The 18993-nt window shown below is 44.1% G+C and overlaps 1 long non-coding RNA gene across 1 annotated transcript; it reads right to left on the bottom strand.

Moving 5' to 3' along the window:
- Nucleotides 1-2999: 2999 nt before the first annotated feature.
- Nucleotides 3000-18900, bottom strand: LOC149992042 (uncharacterized). The gene is made up of 3 exons (XR_016508478.1): nt 18796-18900; nt 10661-10753; nt 3000-3078 (listed from the first exon to the last, which is right to left on the bottom strand). It is a non-coding gene; the product is annotated as an uncharacterized LOC149992042 (long non-coding RNA).
- Between the last annotated feature and the right edge of the window lie 93 nt (nt 18901-18993).

The following is an 18993-nucleotide window of genomic DNA, read 5'->3' as shown; positions in this document are numbered from 1 at the left end:
GCCTGGGAATCAGAAATTAGGGCCGTGAATGCCCCAGGGAACCCGCTCTGGGGCCCTGGTGGTGTGGCTTGCAGAACAGACACTGCAGAAGGCTGGTGGGATCTCCCCAGTGGGTCCTCAGTATCTGATATAAGCCATTCCCCAGCCCTCCAGGCCCAATGTTGAATTAATTACCTGGGACTCACAAGTCAGATAGAAAAGGGAGCTTGGGCAGCCTGCATACTGAGGTTCCGATGCTGTTGCTTTGAGAGTCTGGTTTCGTCTCTACTTTCTCTAGCTATAATTAAATTTTTAATAGAAATTACACACATGATAACAAGCCAAATAATACAGAAAGCATATTTTATCTAGTGATTGTGATTTTTCATCCCGCCCCTGCCCTGTCTCCATCCCCTGAGATGATCTCTTCCTTGTCCATCCAGCTAAAGATATTCCTGCATATATAACCGTAGAGGTGCATATTTTTAATGACACAAATGGGCACAGGCCACCCACACTGGTTTTATATTTCTTTTCATTCCTAATTAACAGTGTAGCCGGAACCTCCTCCTCGTCCAGGCCTAGCGCACGCTCTCGCTCTTGAAAGGGGCCGCGCGCTTCTGTCGCCGTCATTTATGTGACCAGTGCCCTGCGATGACCGGCAGCTCGGACAGGCCAGCACCCCGGCCCCGCGTGTTTTTGCTGCAGGGCTGTGTGGGCCCCTCTGGGATGTCTCACGCGCCCGGCGTGGGGCGGGCGGGCATGGCGCTTAGGGCAGGCGTCGCTTTTTGGGCCAGCAAGGCGAGCATCCCCGCCCGGTGTCCTCCCCAGGGCTGCGGTCAGAAGACAGCGCAGACGGCCTCGCGGAGGAACAGCTCGGGAGGAGCCTCCGGGCCGCAGCTGACGTCTGGGAGCAGCAGCAGCGACAGGAACACACCTCGAGCCTTTCCAAAGACGCCTGCGCGCCACTGTCGCCTCTGCCCGCGGGCCTGCAGTCCCCGGGGCTGAACGGGATCTGGGACTCATGCCGCCGGTGGCAGTGCTTGTAATTTAGGGCGACGTGGGCTCGCAGATCAGGAGCGGACGGGGGACGGGGTTCTCCAAGGTTTCCCACCTCTGGCCGCTTCTCTTGTGAAAAGACCTGGGCAACTTACTTTTCAGCTCAGTTCCCATATCCTCTGCCTTGAAATCAAAGCTCTCGGGGAAGCTAGGGGTTCCCCCGCGGGAAAGCCCACGGTTGCCTGTCTGCCTCTGCCCGGCTTGGTCTGAAAATGCCTCACCTGACTGGCAGCCCTGGCTGAGCCCCCCCAAAAGAGATGCCAACACTGAGACCCCAACCCCCAAATGCGCTCTGCCAGGATGAACAAGAAACCTTTTCTTTTATACTGAGTGCACTGTCCCAGGCTGCCTCCTAACAAAACTTAGTTGAAAGTAACAAATATCAAGCCATTGGTTCTCCCCCTGACATTTTATTGTGAAAACTCCCAAACACACAGAAAAGCTGAAAGAATTATGCATTGAACACTCCTCTATGTACCACTTAGATTCTACAATTAGCGTTTTCCTAGATTTCCTTGCCTTATCATATATTCTTTCATCTCTCCAAGCCACTCATGGCTGAGGCTTTTTCAAAGCCTGGCTTAAATATTCAATTCATTTGCTTTTAAAACTTCAGAACGTGGAAACTTAGCGCCTTCTTTAATGAACACAGAATAATTTAGGTCCATTCCAAATTAGGCGCCTGAGGAGGGGAGAGAGAAAGTTAGGGAACAATGAAGAGGGAGAATGTGGCTGCAGGAAGGCAGAGAGAAGAGGAGAGAGACAAGAGGGGGACAAGGGGGCGGTAAGGACAGGGAAAGAGTCTCAGGTTGGGTTTGCAAATGAGGCGGGTCAGGTTTGGTACCCAGGTGTCAGCTGCTGTGTGGTTGGGGACGCTGCTGGGACCCAGTCCCGCTCCTAGCGCTGAGCATCGCTTGTGGACCTCGCCCTGTCACTGTCAAGACAGCCACATGTAATCACCGCAGGACAGCGGAGCTTCCTGTCTGGGGAGGCCCAGCCCCACAGGCAGTCGGAGAGATACCAGCTTTGAACCGCCTCCCCGCCCCCATCCGCACTCCTGGCACACGAGACCGTGCGTGGTTGTGTGACTTCTCTGAGCCACTGTGTTCTCAGCCCTGAGTGGGTATATTGAGAACATACGCCTCCCGGGGCTGTCGGGCAGGTAAGCCGAGATGCATGCATAGGTGCAGTAATGAGTGGGATGTACTAAAGGCCAGCTGTCTGCCAGGCAGTGGGCCAGAGTCTGCATACTGTACCTCATTCCATCTCCATACCACGGCCTTAGGGAGGTGGACGTTATTACTGGCCTGATTCTGGAGATGTGGAAACTGAAACTCGGAATGGGGAGGTGACTTCTCCAGGCGGCCCAGCTGGTCGTGGTGGAGCCCGGCCCCCCGGATGCAGAGCCCACATGTCAGGATGCCCTCTGCACCAGACCTGGTACCAACCCTATAAAACGTGGCTACACGGGCCTGCTGCAGAGGGTTCCTGCAACGTCAACGTGAGACAACCCATGTGTGAGTGCTAGTACCCACCAGGGCCTTGAGAAGGTTTGCTGAATGACTGACCGAATGCTGATGAGCCCATCAAAGAATTGTCATATTCCTTGGCTGCGTATTCTAATCATTAGCCCAACAGAGGCGTCCCTCTGGCAGAAACTTTATGAGAAGTCTCAGTAAGCCTGAACCATAGAACACATGTCAGGTCTAACTAACAAACCACAAGGGACTCATTTGTGTTCTGGCCTCAGTTTTGTAGAGCAACATTGACCCTATCATGATTTTTCGCCTGTGATCAAACAACAGGGCAGCAGATCATAAATGTCAGGGTCTAGGGTAAGCCCTTCCTTCTCCTGCCTCCTCCATCCTGGCATAGACTGCGCCGGTGTGCCAGGGGCAACCCAGTACCCAGTCTACCCTAGAGAACCGAGCTGGGTGCCTCTGGACGCTCCTTACCTTTGATGAGGTCTCACCATGGACTGGTAGCAATGGCTTTGTGTGGTTGTTTCTCACCTTTTGGGACAGACTTCCCTTTCAAAACCTGTAAAAAAAAAAAAATAGCCCTATGAATTTATCCCTAACTGCAATAAAGAAGATACATAGGAGAGGTCATATACGGAAAAAGACTTTGAAACTTTCTTGAAAATGTAGGTACAAATGCAAGAGTTTAAAAATCAGTTCAGCCCTGGCTGGTGTGGCTCAGTGGGCTGAGCACTGGCCTGCAAACTTAAGGGACGTGGGTTCAATCCTCAGTCAGGGCCCATGCCTGGGTTGTGGGCCAGGTCTCCAGTTGGGGGCGTATGAGAGGCAGCCACACTTGGATGTTGCTCTCCCTCTTTTTCTTTCTCCCTCCCTGCTCCTCTAAAAATAACTAAATAAAAATTTTAAAAAAGCAGTTTAATTGCCAGAAGACCAAAGCAACCGAGTGTCACTGATGGATGAAAGGTTAACCAAATGTGGTCTGCACATGCAATGGAATATTATTCAGCCTATAAAAGGAAGGAGAGTTTGACACATGCTACAACATAGAGGAACCTTATGCTGAGTGAACCGAGCCAAGGGCAAGGACAAGTACCAAATGGTTGCACTTAATGGGAGTTGCCTTGAGTAGTCAAATTCAGCCCAATGGGGAGTTATTGTTTAAGGGATAGAGTTTCTGCAGTGAGAGATGATCTGGAGGAGGATGGTGGTAATGGTTGAGCCAAACTGCACATTCAAAACTGGTTAAGAATGGTAAGTTTTCTTTTGTGTATTTTACCACAGTTAAATATAATTAGTTTAAAAAAATCAGCTCTTTGCTCTATGATGATGGTTTGGTCTCGTTTTCACCTTAGCCAGTTAAGAGGACAATATTTTTCACTTTTAATAAGATCCAAGGATGGGAGCCAGGAAAGAGGCAGGCCACGACAAGGACAAAGTGCAGGGCTTGGAGCCGGAAGTTAGGGTGCTTAGACGCAGCTACGCTTTAAAGGTGATTTCCACGGAACCCCTGACTGGTCTTCCCTGAAGTGAGAAGACACAGCTGTTTTGGGGACCCAGTGAATGATGCCTCCCAGAGGATTCTATTAGGGCCGAAGAGACTTTGGAATGACAGGTGGAACCTGGGAGAGCTGGGGACTATGGTCCTGTCCTCTGCGAAACCAAGGACGCTTGCATTGGAAACTGTGTCCTTCCTGGCTCCTTCTAGTTCTAACTACTGCCAACACCAACAAAGAAGTAACTCGGCCCCTAACCTGTGCTTTTAGACAAGATCACATCAAGCCACTTCATCAGCTCTAAGGGACAGGTGATGTTTTGAGTCAGGGAAAGTTCCAAGTAGAGTGTTTATAATTCATCTCTGCAGTTGTAAACACACTGTGTTACCTTTTCTTTGTGATAGCAGCTAGTCCTTACAATATAATTTTTTAAAAAATCACAGAACACTATGCCTGTTTTCAGCTTTTCATTTCCAGGATAAACTAATCTTTTTTTAAAAAGGCCTATTCTTTAGCATGTCATTATGACTGGTTGTAAATTCCATTCTGATGTATTCAGGATTGATGTAAAGGAGTTTAAAGCTTTTCCATGCCCTTCGTTACCTCTTTCCCAAAGGTGAAATTTAACTCAATGTTACAGCGACAATTCTGAACGTAATGTCCCACACGCTGATTTCCCTTTACAAATTATACTGACTGACCGAACCATAGCCCGCAGATGTCCCCTCGGCTGACTTGAACATTCTCGTGTGCACCATGGAAAGGAGGGGCAATTACTGTGGTCCGGCTCTAGTCCAGCTCTATTGCTTCGTAGCTGCGTGGACCTGCACCCCCTTCATCAGGAAAATGGGGATAGAATGCCTCTTTGGGGTTGTAGAGAGGAGGACTGGAGATGACCTCTATAAGTGTTAACTTCCACCTCGTTCCTTTTCCTAGGCTCATTCTTCTTTTATTCTCTGTGAAATGAGAATTTCTTTATCTTTCGTCTTTTTCCGTTTCCTTTTCTCTTTCTCCTATTTTCTTCCTCTCAGAGAAGGAAAACTCTGACTCCAAAAAACCTCCGCTGCCTTGCGGCATACCTCTTCAGGGGAAAGGCTAAGGGAGTAAACCCCGACAGAAAATCCGGAGCCGGAGTCCCTAAGGCGGTTTGACGTTGTAGTCAACACCGGCAACTCCTGCGGCGCACCTGAAGCCAAGCTGTATTGACTCCGTCTTTCCCTTGGACCCTTCAGCTGAGAAGAGAGGGGGGGTCTGCTGCATGGGCAACAGCAGACCCTCCATATCACCCTGCCCAGGCTCTGTAGCTTCAGCTTCACTGGAGAGGACACTCCAGCGTCATCGCAAGATGTCGATTCAACACGGGAGGAGACAGATACCGTGTCACTCCCGAGTCGGACTGCACAGCCATTCTCGGCGGTGCAGATAGACTCTTAAGAAGCTACACCATCGTCTCTCGAGATGGACGGCTGCCTCCATTTTCTTTCTCTTTCCTCCTTTCTTGTTCTTTTGTCTTCCTCTTACTGAAGGAAACACTGCCTAGGCCACAACAAATACAGCACTCTGTCCCCCCTCCCTCAATGACAAGGCATACCCTCTAGACCTTACTGGGCCACCCTTTCTGGTTGCTGCCTCAGGCTAGCAATTGGCAATTGGTCATCTGTCCGTTATTGTACTGAGACCTCAGTCTATATTTTCTAGTTTAATAAAATCTCCACTTTCCCACCAGGTAGCCAAACTGCATTCCAGCAGGCCTGTGGGTTTCCTTTCATTACGGAATTTTGCAGCAAAATCCCCTAGAACCACCTGGGAGAACTCTGCTCACTGAATTGGTTCTTTTCACTCTCTGGGTAAAATAGACCTTATTTACACCTCTGTCTCCAAGCCTGGGCTTTCTCATGGAGGGGCCTTTTCTGTTCGCCATTTTACCAACAGGACTTCATTCAACGTCAGACCAATTCCACCTAGGAACTGCAGAAATGGAAACAGATCCTCTGTTCAATAGTGCCTTCCTTCTCTTCCTCAAGCATGTCCCTGCTTTGTATCGAACAGTGTTTGTACCTTCTGGAATAGCCCTCAACTGTCTGGTGTTATGCAATGCAGAGAATGCACTGTCTCATAATAGGAAGTTGCAGGCAGAGCAAAAAGGAACTAAAAACAAAAGCTGCCTTTTCAGGAACTTCATTTAGGGAAATACACTTCCTTGGGTAGTTTGCCAGCTAATTTATTCAGCCGCAATGAAAGTAAATGGGTATGGCCATGGTGTGTGTGTGTGTGTGTGTGTGTGAAGTCAGCGAAGGGAATCAATATACTAAATTGGGTCCCAGTTTCAACTGATGTTGTCATTCATTTATGAAGCTGTAGAAAAGGGATAAATTCACCGGTGAACCCAGCTTATCACCACGACAACTTTGTTCCTTGTTTCTCATGTAGAGAATAAAGAAGAAATAAAACTGTGTTTGATGACAAAGGAATTGCTTGCTGTAGATTACAGACGCCTAACATATAAAAAAACAAACCTAGCCTCTTACAAAGGCATAATCCCTATATTAAAATTTTTATTTTTTTATAATAATTAAAACCTTCAGATTGTCTCTATATTGTTTCCTTACTTGTTATTGAGGTCTTTAAGTCAACTTAACTATTAAGATTACAGGTTGATACCTAGGAATTAAAAGGGAATTTTGCATTTCTCTACATAGAATTTCACTAAAGAACGTCATCGATTATCTTGTTTTCCCCACTGCAGAGTAGCAAACTATGATATAAAATATAAGTGATATGCTTTAAAATATACAAGTCAACATTAAACCAATACTCAGAGTCAATTGATTTTAACTTCCACTCACAGGGCATTTGAGCACCGAATTACATTATTTTCTATTCAAGCACTTTTGAATGCCTATTATGTGTCAAAATTGTGCTAAACACTATGGGCGAATACAAAGAAATATAAAACAGTCTCTTTCCTTGAAGAGCTTTTCACATTCAGGAAGATGAGATACCCATGAAATCACTTGAAAACAACTCAAGACGTGTCTATGAAAAATAGATACACACTGTACTATTAAAACGCTAACAAAATCCATGTTCATGTTTAAAAAGTCAAGATGGTACAAAAGAGTACAATGAAAAGTAATTCTCCCTTCTACCCCTCACCACGTTATCTGTTATGAGTTCCTTGTATAGTCTTCCAGTCATATCATAAACGCATATCACATATACGCTTATGAATGATCATATACAGTCTTCCCTCACTTATCGCGGGTATTACATTCTAGACCCCCCCGCGATAGGTGAAAATCTGTAAAGTAGGAACCTTACATTTATTTTAGTACTTATATATATTTTAAGGCTTTATAAACCCTTCCCACACACTTATAAACCGTTCCCAGTCCCTTATTAACCTTTCCCACTCCCTTATTAACCTTTTCCACACCTCTATAAACACTAATTAAGTTCTTAAACATATTCTACACTCTTAAACCTACGTCACTTTAACAACATACGTATACAGTACCGCAAAATTCCACGATATAGCAAAAAATCTGCGATATATAATTAAATATAATTTTTAAAAAAATCCCGCGATACAGTGAGGCCACGATAAGTGAACCACGATGTAGGGAGGGATGACTGTACATCTATTTATTTATACAAATTCTACCCACACTCCCATATTTTAAAAGAAGATTCATCTAGAATAACTAGTCATTATTTAGCAGTCTCAGGAAATGATCCCATAGTAGGGACTCAATAATAGTTGAATAAATGAATGAACCAGTCCACTTTGGTAAGAAATGTCAATTTCGTGCTATTTTAAATAATGGTGAGTGAAACATTTTGGTTTTCAACCCTTGCTTAGGCAGATTCCCAGAGGAGGAAATTACTAAGTCAAGACTTTTAGGTATTGCCAAATTACTTTCCAATAAGCTACGTATTCCCATCAGTACCACCATAAGGGTCGTTTCATTTTTTTCTACCTTTGCTAGAAAAGTGCAATCTCAGTTGTTCCTTCAGTTTGTACTTCTTTGAATCGCATTGTACTTTTTTCCAAATGTCCGCAGTTATTCATATAACCTGTTTTGGAGAATTGTTGGGAGAATCCTTGGCACATTTATCTATTGGGATTTTCTTACTGAATGTTATGACCTCTTTAAAGATTAAGACTATTAGTTCTGTTCTGTCTTACTAATAAATAGTTCCCTTCCTCTAGTGTTTGCCTTCTGATTTTGATTTAATTAGCTTATTTTTGGCCTAGAAGACGTACATTTTTTATCTGCACAGTTCTCCCCTTGAGTCATCCATAATTCATTCCACTGCCTTTGAGGCTAGAATAACCTACTTATTGCATCTTTCCAAGAACTGAGTAGAAGCAGAAGTCCACCTTCTGCTTTTAGCCTGTTTACGGGGAAATTTCCCAAGCATGTGTTTGTGGAAATAGGCTGAGAATTCATCCCATTTTTGGATCTGAGGTACGTAGATTTACCAAATCTTCATACATCTTCTTGGAAGGACTTTGTCTTATTGGCAAACTTCCAAGTAGGAAGCAAGTTATCTGGAGTTGTCAAATGCCATTTTCTCTCTTTCTCTCTTTCCCTGCTACCCGGAGTGGACAATCACTAAATATTTGGTTTTGAGCCTCTCATTTCATCTCAAATCCTTTATTCACACAACTCATTAAGAATGAGTTCGATCATATCAGTCAGGTTTCTTCAGAAAAACAGGACCAATAGGATACATTCTCTCCCTCCTTCCCTCTCTCTCTCTTTCTCTCTCTCCTCTCAATTCCTTCTTTTCTTGGAAACTTCAATTTTTGCCCTTAAGAGCTTCCACTGACTTGTTGAGGCATTATTGAGAATAATCTTCTTTACTGAAAGTCAGCTGATTGTAAATGTTTATCACATCAACAACATACCTTCACAGCGACATCTAGACTAGTGTTTGACCAAACAAATGGCTACCATAACCCAGCTAAGTTGACACATGAAATTGACTTCACATTGATCTTCTCATGGGGTTGAATTTCTTTCCTATATCACATATCCAGGGAGGCACGTCACCTTCTTTTTATTTAAAGGTCCCTCTCAACCCATGTTCCCATGACCTGAGAGCTTGTCTATGAGTCTGCAGTCTACGTAAAGTTTTATTAAATATAGTATAAGATTTTCATAGTTTTTGTGTGAGCACAACATTGCCAGCATGTTCTAATGGCTGGTTCACTGGATACAGAAATCAACTGCTCCAAAAGTTAGACTGCAGTGAATTCCATTCTAGGAATTAGGAATATTTTATGTATAGCTTTGACAACATGGTGATTGGAGAGTTTCAGATCTGATAAGGGAAACTGTTGAGTGCACAGTTAAATACCCACTGTCTGCGTGTAATATGTAGGCCTGGGCTGAAATATAAGCTCTGTCCCTTTCTAGTCCTGGGAAAGTAAGGCAGGGCCTGGGAAAGGTAGGATGGAGGTGTTAGTTGGCCAGGGTGCCACTAAATCAGAGGAAGATGATGCAGCCAGATGTTGAGAACCTACAACGGCCACTGTTGCTCCTGTCCTGGGAGGAAGAGAAGAGGGAGTGACGCCATCCTGGCAAAGGGGATGGAACCACGTGGGGAGCTGCTGCTGAGCTGGTCATGAAGCAAAGCTCAAGTGCAAGGACTGCAGCGAGTGAGCACAAAGGTCTTTCCACCAGTGGCACCGATGGGAAAGTAAGGGGATAGTTCTGCTTCCAGGTGCTTGTCTGAACCGAAAAAGTAAAGCTGGACCTCTTTCCCTCTCAGCCTGTTCGGTAAGACAAGCCAATCCTTGGTCTCTTGGAGACCCACAGTCTTGGGAGCAAGAACAGTCACAATCACCCTTCCTAAGAGATGAAGACTCCAAGGTCCAGAGAAGGTAGATCTCTTACACAATGTCACATAGTTATTTGCTAAGATAAATGTCACGTGGGTTATGGCTTGAACTTTGTCCCTCCCTAAATTCATATGTTGAAATTCTAACCACAGTACCTCCGAATGTGGCCTTATTTGGAAACAGGGCTGCACAGATGTAATTAGTCAAAATGAGGCCATATCAGAGTAGGGTGGGCCTTCTAACTCAATATGATGGGTGTCCTTATAAAATGGGGAAACTTAGACATGCAGGGTGAACGCCATTTGAAGATGATGGCAGAGAGCAGGGTGATGCTTCTATAAGCCCAGAGACACCAAAGATTGCCAGCAACCACCACGAGTTAGGAGAGAAGCATGGGACAGACCCTTCCTCAGAATCCTTACAAGGAACCAGCCCTGCCAAAACCTTGACCTCAAACTTCTAACCCTCAGAATTACGAAAGAATAAATTTGTGTGGGTGAGTCCCCTGCCTATATGGTAGTTACCTTGTTACAGAAGCCTTGGGGGACTAACACAACGTGGAAGCATGTATCATATTTTTGTTTGTTTGTTTTTAATGAAGAAAAAAGTCTTGGAAATTGGTTCAACTTCTCATTTTGATTTTTTTGGCTTAGCAAGTACAGAAACAGACATTCTTGTAATTCAACAAAAATCATGGCCTGGAAACTCAGACATTAAAGATACACTTGTAAAGCAACCAGCGGGTTTCTCGGTGAGATCATTTGAAGATGCCCATTATGTTCTCGTTACCGACTCACCAAGGGAAGGTGTTTAGAATGCCCACAGCAACCGCGAGGGTCTCTCACTCAGAATCACAATCTAGGATTGGTCAGGAGTTTTGGAGACCTTTGCTGAAAGGGAAGCAGAAATCCAGCATTCAGTTTCTCCACATTTCACCCTCTGACAAAACTACAATAAGCTGGAGAGGTTCATTTTAATTAGGTTAAAAAAATAAAAAAATAAAAAAACACCAGGAATTTAACAGATTGAAAGAATTTTTGTCTTGCCATGTGTTCAGCAGTAGAAGGTGCCCAAGAAGACCTTTTTTTCTAGATCTCTGCATAGACATTTGAAAATGTCTTGTCACTCCACAGAATAATACCACAAACAGCTAAATGAAAGGAAGGGTTTCTTGGTGAAATCTAATGATGGAAAATTTGGAGTATCAAAGTAAAGATTGAAGTCCTGTTTTGGACCTGTTTTGTTTGTTTGTTGTTTTGCTTTTGAAATAGCAAATGGTCAATCATAAGTAGTTAGTCACAAGTATACAAGTGATTCCCATTCAAGGCTACTTTAGATACAAAACAAAATCTGCCAAAAGAAAAACGTGCCTGGGGTGAAGTCTGGAGAAACCAGGCACAGGCCTGCAAGTGTCCTCTCCAAGTACAGCCACACAGAACACATGTAGTTCCCCCCACAATGACTTGTGACATGTGTGAGATCTTGTCTACCACGGAAACTCATTATCAACTCCGCACCCAGGATTTTTACTGGGGGTCAGTCCCATAAGCTCCCCTATGCCTACTATGCACCCAAACTCCAGACTCCCAGAAGGAAAGCGTGAACTATATTTTTGTCCAGATAGTTTAGGCACAGTGAGCCATTGTTAGAAGTTCTGGGAATGGTTGGGACCCTCCTGAAATCTAAGTTCCCAGATGCTAGCCAAGGGTTAACCCTGCAAGCAGGCCTTTCTAAGGACTGCCCGTTGCCTCAGCCTTGTTCTGTGGACTCTCTGCTGCACACGCCCTCAAGCATTTATATACAGAATTGGAAGGAAATTACAAGACCTACAGCAACCCATTCTGTTTTTCTTTTCTGTACCTATTTGCTTTGCTAAGAATTCGGAGTGAGACCAATGTGAGTCCTTGTGACTGTCATTACTAGCTCAGAGTGCAAAGGGGCCAATGCTTGACCTTTCCAGATGCCCCTCCAAAGGGACTGTGTCATAGAGAGAAATCACTGCTACCCTGGCTTGGTTCCGTTTTGACCCCTCTCTCTTGTGCTGACTTGGCTCCATCTCTCTCAAGCCTGAACGTCAGAAACATCACCTTGGTTCCACCTACCACCTTTCTTCTTCCCTCCCTTCTCTCCAATAATAATAATAATAATAATAATAGCCCTTTCATAGCACTTAAGACATATCAAGTCCTGTTCTAAGGGTTTTTATATATTTACTCACGAACGCTCAGGGCAACTCAATAAGGTAGCTATTGTGACCTTCCATTTAAACAAGACAGGAGGTTAAGCAAACTTCTCAAGGTCACGCAGCCAGTAAGTCACACAGCCTCCATTCAGAACCCTGCATTCTGGCTCCGTGCTCTCAACTCCTCGGTGATCCTGCTTCTCAGGTGACAGACCCTGAGCTGTACACAGTCACGCTGCCATGGCCCAGCCCTGGGCTAACAGCCCCTACCAGGCCCAGGGAACAGCAGGAACACTAGAGTCACAGCCAGGAATCTGCTAACTAGAACTTCACTCCCAGGCGTTTCCCAGCCTCCTGACCAGCCATAAGTAATGTTCTCAATGACGACCAAATGCACCACAAAATCCGGAAGTGCTTCGTGAGCCCTTAAAAAGTGGTGACAGCACAGCACAGTACTACGAATGTACTGATTGTCATTGAACTGTACATTTAAAAATGGGTGAGGCAGTAAATTTTATTATGTGTACTCTGTCACAACTTTTAAAAAGCAAATACAATTTCACGCAAAGTGTTGCTGGTATACATGTATTTCAGTGTGTCACAGATATACCTGCCTTATCACCTAAGAAACCTTTGGGGGGAAGGGTTCTATTCTCATTTTCTTGACCCTTCATGCTTATCCTGGAAAAATGATCTATCTGTAGAGTCCAGGTACCACTTGAAGTGCGATCACGAAGGCCAGGTCACCCTTTGTATGATTCTGGCTTACAGACAGCCTCAATGCTCACAAAATAGCGCCATGGATGTTCAATTGCCCATCACACGTGGGAGCCAGTTTCTCCTGACTTTGAGCCTTTGGAGTGAGCCTAGGTTCTCCCCAGTCATGAAAGCGTCTTCCCCTTGCAGAGCCTGAGGGATCCACTTCCATCCTCAGCCCTGTGGTAAATCTCTCCAGTTGGTACGTACCCTTTTGACTTTCAGGAGTGGGAGCTTCTTCTAAAGCTTCTTTTTTTCTTATGCCGAGAGGCTGCTGATTCACAGCACCACAGTTTCAGTCCTTCTGGGAATCCGCTCAACTCCTTCCTCCTCGGGTATTTAAAATACTACCCTCTGCTCTCAGCCACCAACACCACACAGGTCCTTCTTATCTCCAGGGTTCTCTTCTGCTTCCTCTTTGGAGGGAAATTCAGCTGTAGATCATGTTCGTGACTACCACACTCACGGTCTGTATCTGTAATATAGCCAACTAAACCTTTAAACGAACAGAACATGAGACTTCCTCAATTGTTCTATAATGATACAGAAGAGAAAGAAGGGTTAAGGGGCTTCTCTAAGTAGCTTTCTTTCCTAAGCTTTATTTTTATATAATAGTGGGGTAGAAAGGTAACTGTGCTAAAGGAAATCCCTTTCCCATTATCATCAGTTTAAACAGAAAGACTGAACCGGAGACTTCTGGCGAAGAACAGGTTAACACTGCAGCCCTGTCACATTTCCCGACTGCAGTAAAACCTTGCCTGCTGAGTTTAATTCTAATCCAACCTTGCAGCTTTTTCTTCTAACCTTCAGGCTTCTGCTCACCTCTAGAGTCTTCGCCCTGAGCATCGATCTTTCTTGTAGCGCTGCCCGTACTTCCTGGGCTTTACTTATCTCCCCACTTCTAAGCACACTGGAAAATATTAGCTCTTAGAATCCCGCCTTTCTCTTTTTCCCCATACCTTTATACTGTGTCCAAAGGAGGAGCTAGCCAATGAAATCGACTTTACCCTTCAATGTGTTCTTGTCACACGTAATACTTTCTGACCTCCAGGCCTGAGGTTGCACGTGCTGGAAACCAATTTCCCTATGTGATCAGTGGTATTAATTTTTAAATGCATGCACTGCGCTCAGTATGAAGTATTGCTTGTCTCCCATAGCTTCTAAGCAAAGCAGATCATGTATTATATAGTTTGCTGGTTCTATCTACCTGTCTGAGGCTAGCTTTCCATTGCTGCTGCTTCTTTTTATTCGCGTATGAATAGCTGCTATATCGACATATAACTTTTAAAAGTATGACTTTTCAAAAGCAGGGCGTTGGGGGATGGATAACTAATCACCCTGCTATTCCCTACAGAGCATCTATCTGCCTCTGCTCATGCAGCTCCTCACAGCTCAGGGTAAGTCCTTTTCTCCAAGAAACTCTTGCAGGCAATTCTCACCCAGTCTGATCTTTTCCATTTCTGGACTTCACAGAGTCATTACTATTTAGCCCCTGATAGGATCCTTGTCCATATTCTGGTTTTTATCGGTCACATTCATTTCATAAACACCAATCCTGCCACCTGACTTAGCAACAGATCCTCAAAGACGAGGTGGTTAGTACCTATCTGTGTTGTATTCTCCGTGATCCTGCATAGCAGGGGGCTGCCTCGATGGCCAAGACAGGAATGCAGCAAGCGCTGAGGGGCCCTGAGACATCAAGGATGAAAGGACAGAACACCCCCTTGAAGTGTCCAAAGTCTAACGGGGAGGATAAACAAGAGAACCTAATCTTCAGTTGTAGGCTACATGAACCTGCTCTGGTTAGAACTCAGAAAAGGGCAGGCTTTTGGGCCAGATTCCAGAAAGAAAAGAACCCGGAGGCTTGGGGAGTTTGTGGAACATTATTTCTCCAACAATCCGGACACAGCTCTTCTCAATTTTCTGCTCAAGATTCAACTGAGAGGGAGTTCCATTCCCACTAGGGCAGAGCAAGTGCCTAACACACAGCAACTGCAAATGATACACAAAATGCAAAAGCAACTATGCCATGTCCCTGGACAGTGAACTAAAGGAGGCCAATTTTGAAGGACAGTCAAAATTTTGAGTAAGAAACTGACTCAAGGTGAGTTTCTTTTTTGGGGGGAGGAGGGTTCTGCCCGAGTAAAGGCTGTAGTCATTGTGTGGCCTAGGATGGCTTCAAGTCTAGCAGAATGGCTGCCATCTTTTTGGTCTAGGCAAGCAGGGGACATATGTCCCAGGGCCGCTATGGCCATCAGGAAATGAAAGCGGAATCTCAGAGCAGAGAGAACCTGAGACGGTGAGCCATATTTTTGTCCGTAGGGAAGGTTCGGAACCTGGCTGGGATCAGATACCAGGCAACGGTCAAGTGCAGGTTGGATTCCAAAGCTGATGCCAAGGCCCGTGGGCTTTGCTTGGGACTGTTCTGCCCCTACCCAGTCTCTTCCTAGTGTTTACAACTATTAAGGAGAAAAGACATGTACAGGCATCGTCCTACTGCACACTAAGGGCTCAAGTTAAATACCAAGGAGTTCTCAGGATAGAGATACTTCTGGCTGGCCGGTTAGGGGCAATTGCATAACATGCCAGCCTTCCAGACTCTCTCAAGAGTGCCAGGGGCAAGATCTATTTTTGACCACCAACATGCAGGGTGTGTCCTACTTTTAAAGAACTCTATCAAATAGAAACCTATATTTATATTAAAACTACATTAAGTTGTGATGAGTTACTTTGGCTAAATCATGTTGAAGCTCAGTCCATATCAAGTTATCCTAATCTGTTCAATGGAATTCGATTTACAGTTGGTGGGGATTTTGATGGTCTGTTGGGTAGTTTTAATACAGTACCAACCAGCTGTTATTTGAGCATCTACAGCTATGCAGTGATAAACAAAGTCTAAGTCAAAGCCTCTACTTCCAGTAAAGCCTCGTGGAGTCTAGTTAGGGACATGTGACCTGTATACCAACAGACAAATATTAACTCTGATAAGAGCCAACTGAATACTGAATAGCACAGCCATTAAGTCATAGAAATTCCGAGGAGGGAAAGCAATCACTTTAAAAGAGAGCAAACAGCAGTTTGCATGAGCTGGTTCTGCAGAATGGTCTCCTACTTGAAGATGTGGGCAGGTACTAAGAGCTACAAGAGGTGAGGAGTCCGTGTGAGAAAAACAGGAAATAGATGGTCATATTTTTAGAGGGGCAGGTGTCCTGAAAACATGGCTTTGGAAGGACTGAATCAGTCTGTCTGATACTGAACATGCCCTGATCCTGCAAACTTTGAGCCAACAGATGAAATACAAACACTCTATATTCATTTTAGTAGTGTGTTTCCTATAAGAAAACCTGGAATGTCTTTGGAAGTACACTTGGGAAACTACATACATTAACTGCTTTCAGAGTGAGCTTTGGGGTGGATGTCAGAGGCTTTTCACTGTATACCCTTTGAATTTTGAATGAAGTGTTAACTATTTAAAGAAACCTTTTATAAACCAAAGGATAAAATGTATGTGTGCTGAGAAAAATCAGTGAAACAGGAACAAATGTTTTCAGAGCACGACCACTGTCCCAGGATGCTGCATCACAAAATACGTGAACAAGAAAATTGATGCGATTGTTTTTCCAAATAATTTTATTTATTGTTAAGAGAGAGGGGAAGGGAGGGAGATGGAGAGGGAGACAAACACTGTTGTGTGAGAGACTGGTTGCCTCTCATTATACTCCCAGTCGGGGACCCAGCCCGCAAACCCAGGCATGTGCCCTGACTGGGAATCGAACCGGTTCACAGCCTGCTGCTCAGTCCACTAAGCCACACCAACCAGGGCAAATTCATGAAATTTTTAAAGGAACATGCTTATCAGACAGAATTGACACGTTAGGCTGCACATATTTAGTATGCAATCTGATAAGTTTTGAAATGCTAATTTATATGTGAAACCGTAGCACAATAAAGATAATGGACATAGTCATTACTTTTGAAAGGTTCCTCATGCCCTTTGAAATCACTGCCTCCCAACTCTCTCCACCCTCTTTCCCATTCTCAGACAACCAAATAATTCGTCCTTTTTTCTATTAGTTTGCATCTTCTAGAATTTAATTTTTGAATTATTTTTATAATTTTTTTACATTTTATTTATTCTTAGAGAGAGGGAAAGGGAGGGAGAAAGAGAGGGAAAGAAACATCATTAGGATGCCTTTTGCACACCCCCAGCTGAGGACCTGGCCTGCAACCCAGGCACGTGCCCTGACTGGGAATCGAACTGGCGACCTTTCGGTTTGCAGGCTGGCACTCTATCTCTACTGAGCCCCATCAGCCAGTGTAGAATTTTATACAAATGGAATCATATTGTCTGTCTTCTTTCACTCAAGCAAAATTATTTCTGAGATTCATTCATGTTGCATGTAGCAAGAGCTGTTCATTATAAATTGTTGAACAGTATTCCATTTTATAAATATACCACTTGGGTACATACCGAAGGGCAGAGTCATAGCGTAAGTATGTTTAACTGTACAAGAAACCACCAAACTTTTCCAAAGTTGCCTTACCATTTTGCATTTTCACCAACAAACTATGAATGAGATTTCCAGTTGTTCCATTCCCTCACCACCTAGCAGGTTTTTCTTAAATTCTCAACTTTCTATGTGTGTAGCGATACCTCACTATGGTTTTACTTAGTCCCCAATGACTAATAATATTGAGCATCTTTTCATGTGCTTATTTTCCATCTGTATATCTTCCTTGGTGAACTGTCTCTGAAATGTTTGCCCATTAAAAAAATTGGGTTGTTTATTTATTGTTATTGAATGTTAAAGAGTTCATTACATATTCTGGATACAAGTCCTGTGTCAGATGTGTGATTTGCAAATATTTTCTCCCAATCTGTGGCTTGTTTTCCCATTTTTAAAAACAGTTTCAAAGAGGAGACTTTTTAATATTTATGAAGTAAAGATCTTATTTTTTTCCCTTCTTCTAGGGCTCATGATCTCTTCCCTCTGGTACTCTGTCCTGGTAACTCTAGCCACCTTGCCTCCTCTGGATTCCCAGCTCCATCTCCTCAACTCAGGGAGATTGCTAGACTTTGCCCAAGTTACCCACCCCCGGAACTGAAGCCTGGAAACATAATCCAGGAAGTAAGCTTGCCTCATTTGTTTTCTGTACTCAAGAATCATGGTCCTTTGTTACCTGCCATTTCATGTCTTAAAGAAAAAAAAATCCTTGTTTCTTGTATTTGGTCTGTTTTTACTTTGTTTCATGTGGATGTGTACATCTTGGCTGGGAAAGCATAAGTTCCCTTATACTCCCTTCTGAAATTTCATAGTTTCTGAGTAAAAGAGAAACAGCATTTGCAATGAAAGATGTGCTAGTGGAAAACAGTCTGGCTTCAAGATGGAAATTAGAGTTCAGATGCTAAGTACGACATGAGATAAGATGCATGCCTACCTTGAAGTACTTGCATGGCTTGCGGGGGAGGGGGGGTGTCTGTGAACCTCCAAAACTATATGAAGGCTGTATATGTGGAATGTGCATTTTTCTGAGAGGCCTAAAGATTACGTTGGAACTCAAAGGCTTGGCCAATGCAAAAATAATTATTCATCAGTACTCTAAGAAAATCAAATTTCAAATTATGTAGGGACTTAAGTTAACATTTCTTTTTGAGCTTATGACTTAAAAAAAAAAAAGAACGTCTATGTTTAGTGCAGTTTGGGAGTGGAGCAAAATTAGTTGCATGCATACCATCTGCCATCTTCTCTTGGAACTCACATGCAGATATACACACACATAGCGACTTCCTTTGTGCCCTTTCTGTTTCAATTTAAAGGCCACCTCCTCAGAGAGGCCTTCCCTGACTACTCAACTGAAATTAGGCTCCCAACGTCATAACACTTACCACTACCTGGAATTTTCCGATGTGTGGACTCCCACCCCATTAGAATGTAAGTTCCATGAGAACAGGTTCCCCAGTCCATGCAGTATCTCCAGTTTCTAGAATAGTACCTGGTAAAGAGAAGAAGCTCCATAACTGTGCCTGGAGATCGTAACTTGAGTATCAAATGGGCTTCAATCCTGTGTGCGATGTGCCCTGGGAAAAAGAAAGAAAGATTGCCACCATGAAGGAGCAGGGTGTATCCAGAAATAAGACAGTCTGTGTGTAAGTCAAGCGGAGTATGAGCAGCAAGAGAAGCTGCAAAGAGC

The sequence above is a fragment of the Furipterus horrens genome, unplaced genomic scaffold (genome assembly GCF_987537825.1).
Source record: "Furipterus horrens unplaced genomic scaffold, mFurHor1.1.pri manual_scaffold_16, whole genome shotgun sequence".
Lineage (NCBI taxonomy): Eukaryota > Metazoa > Chordata > Mammalia > Chiroptera > Furipteridae > Furipterus > Furipterus horrens.
This window is presented reverse-complemented; position numbering and strand designations above follow the sequence as displayed.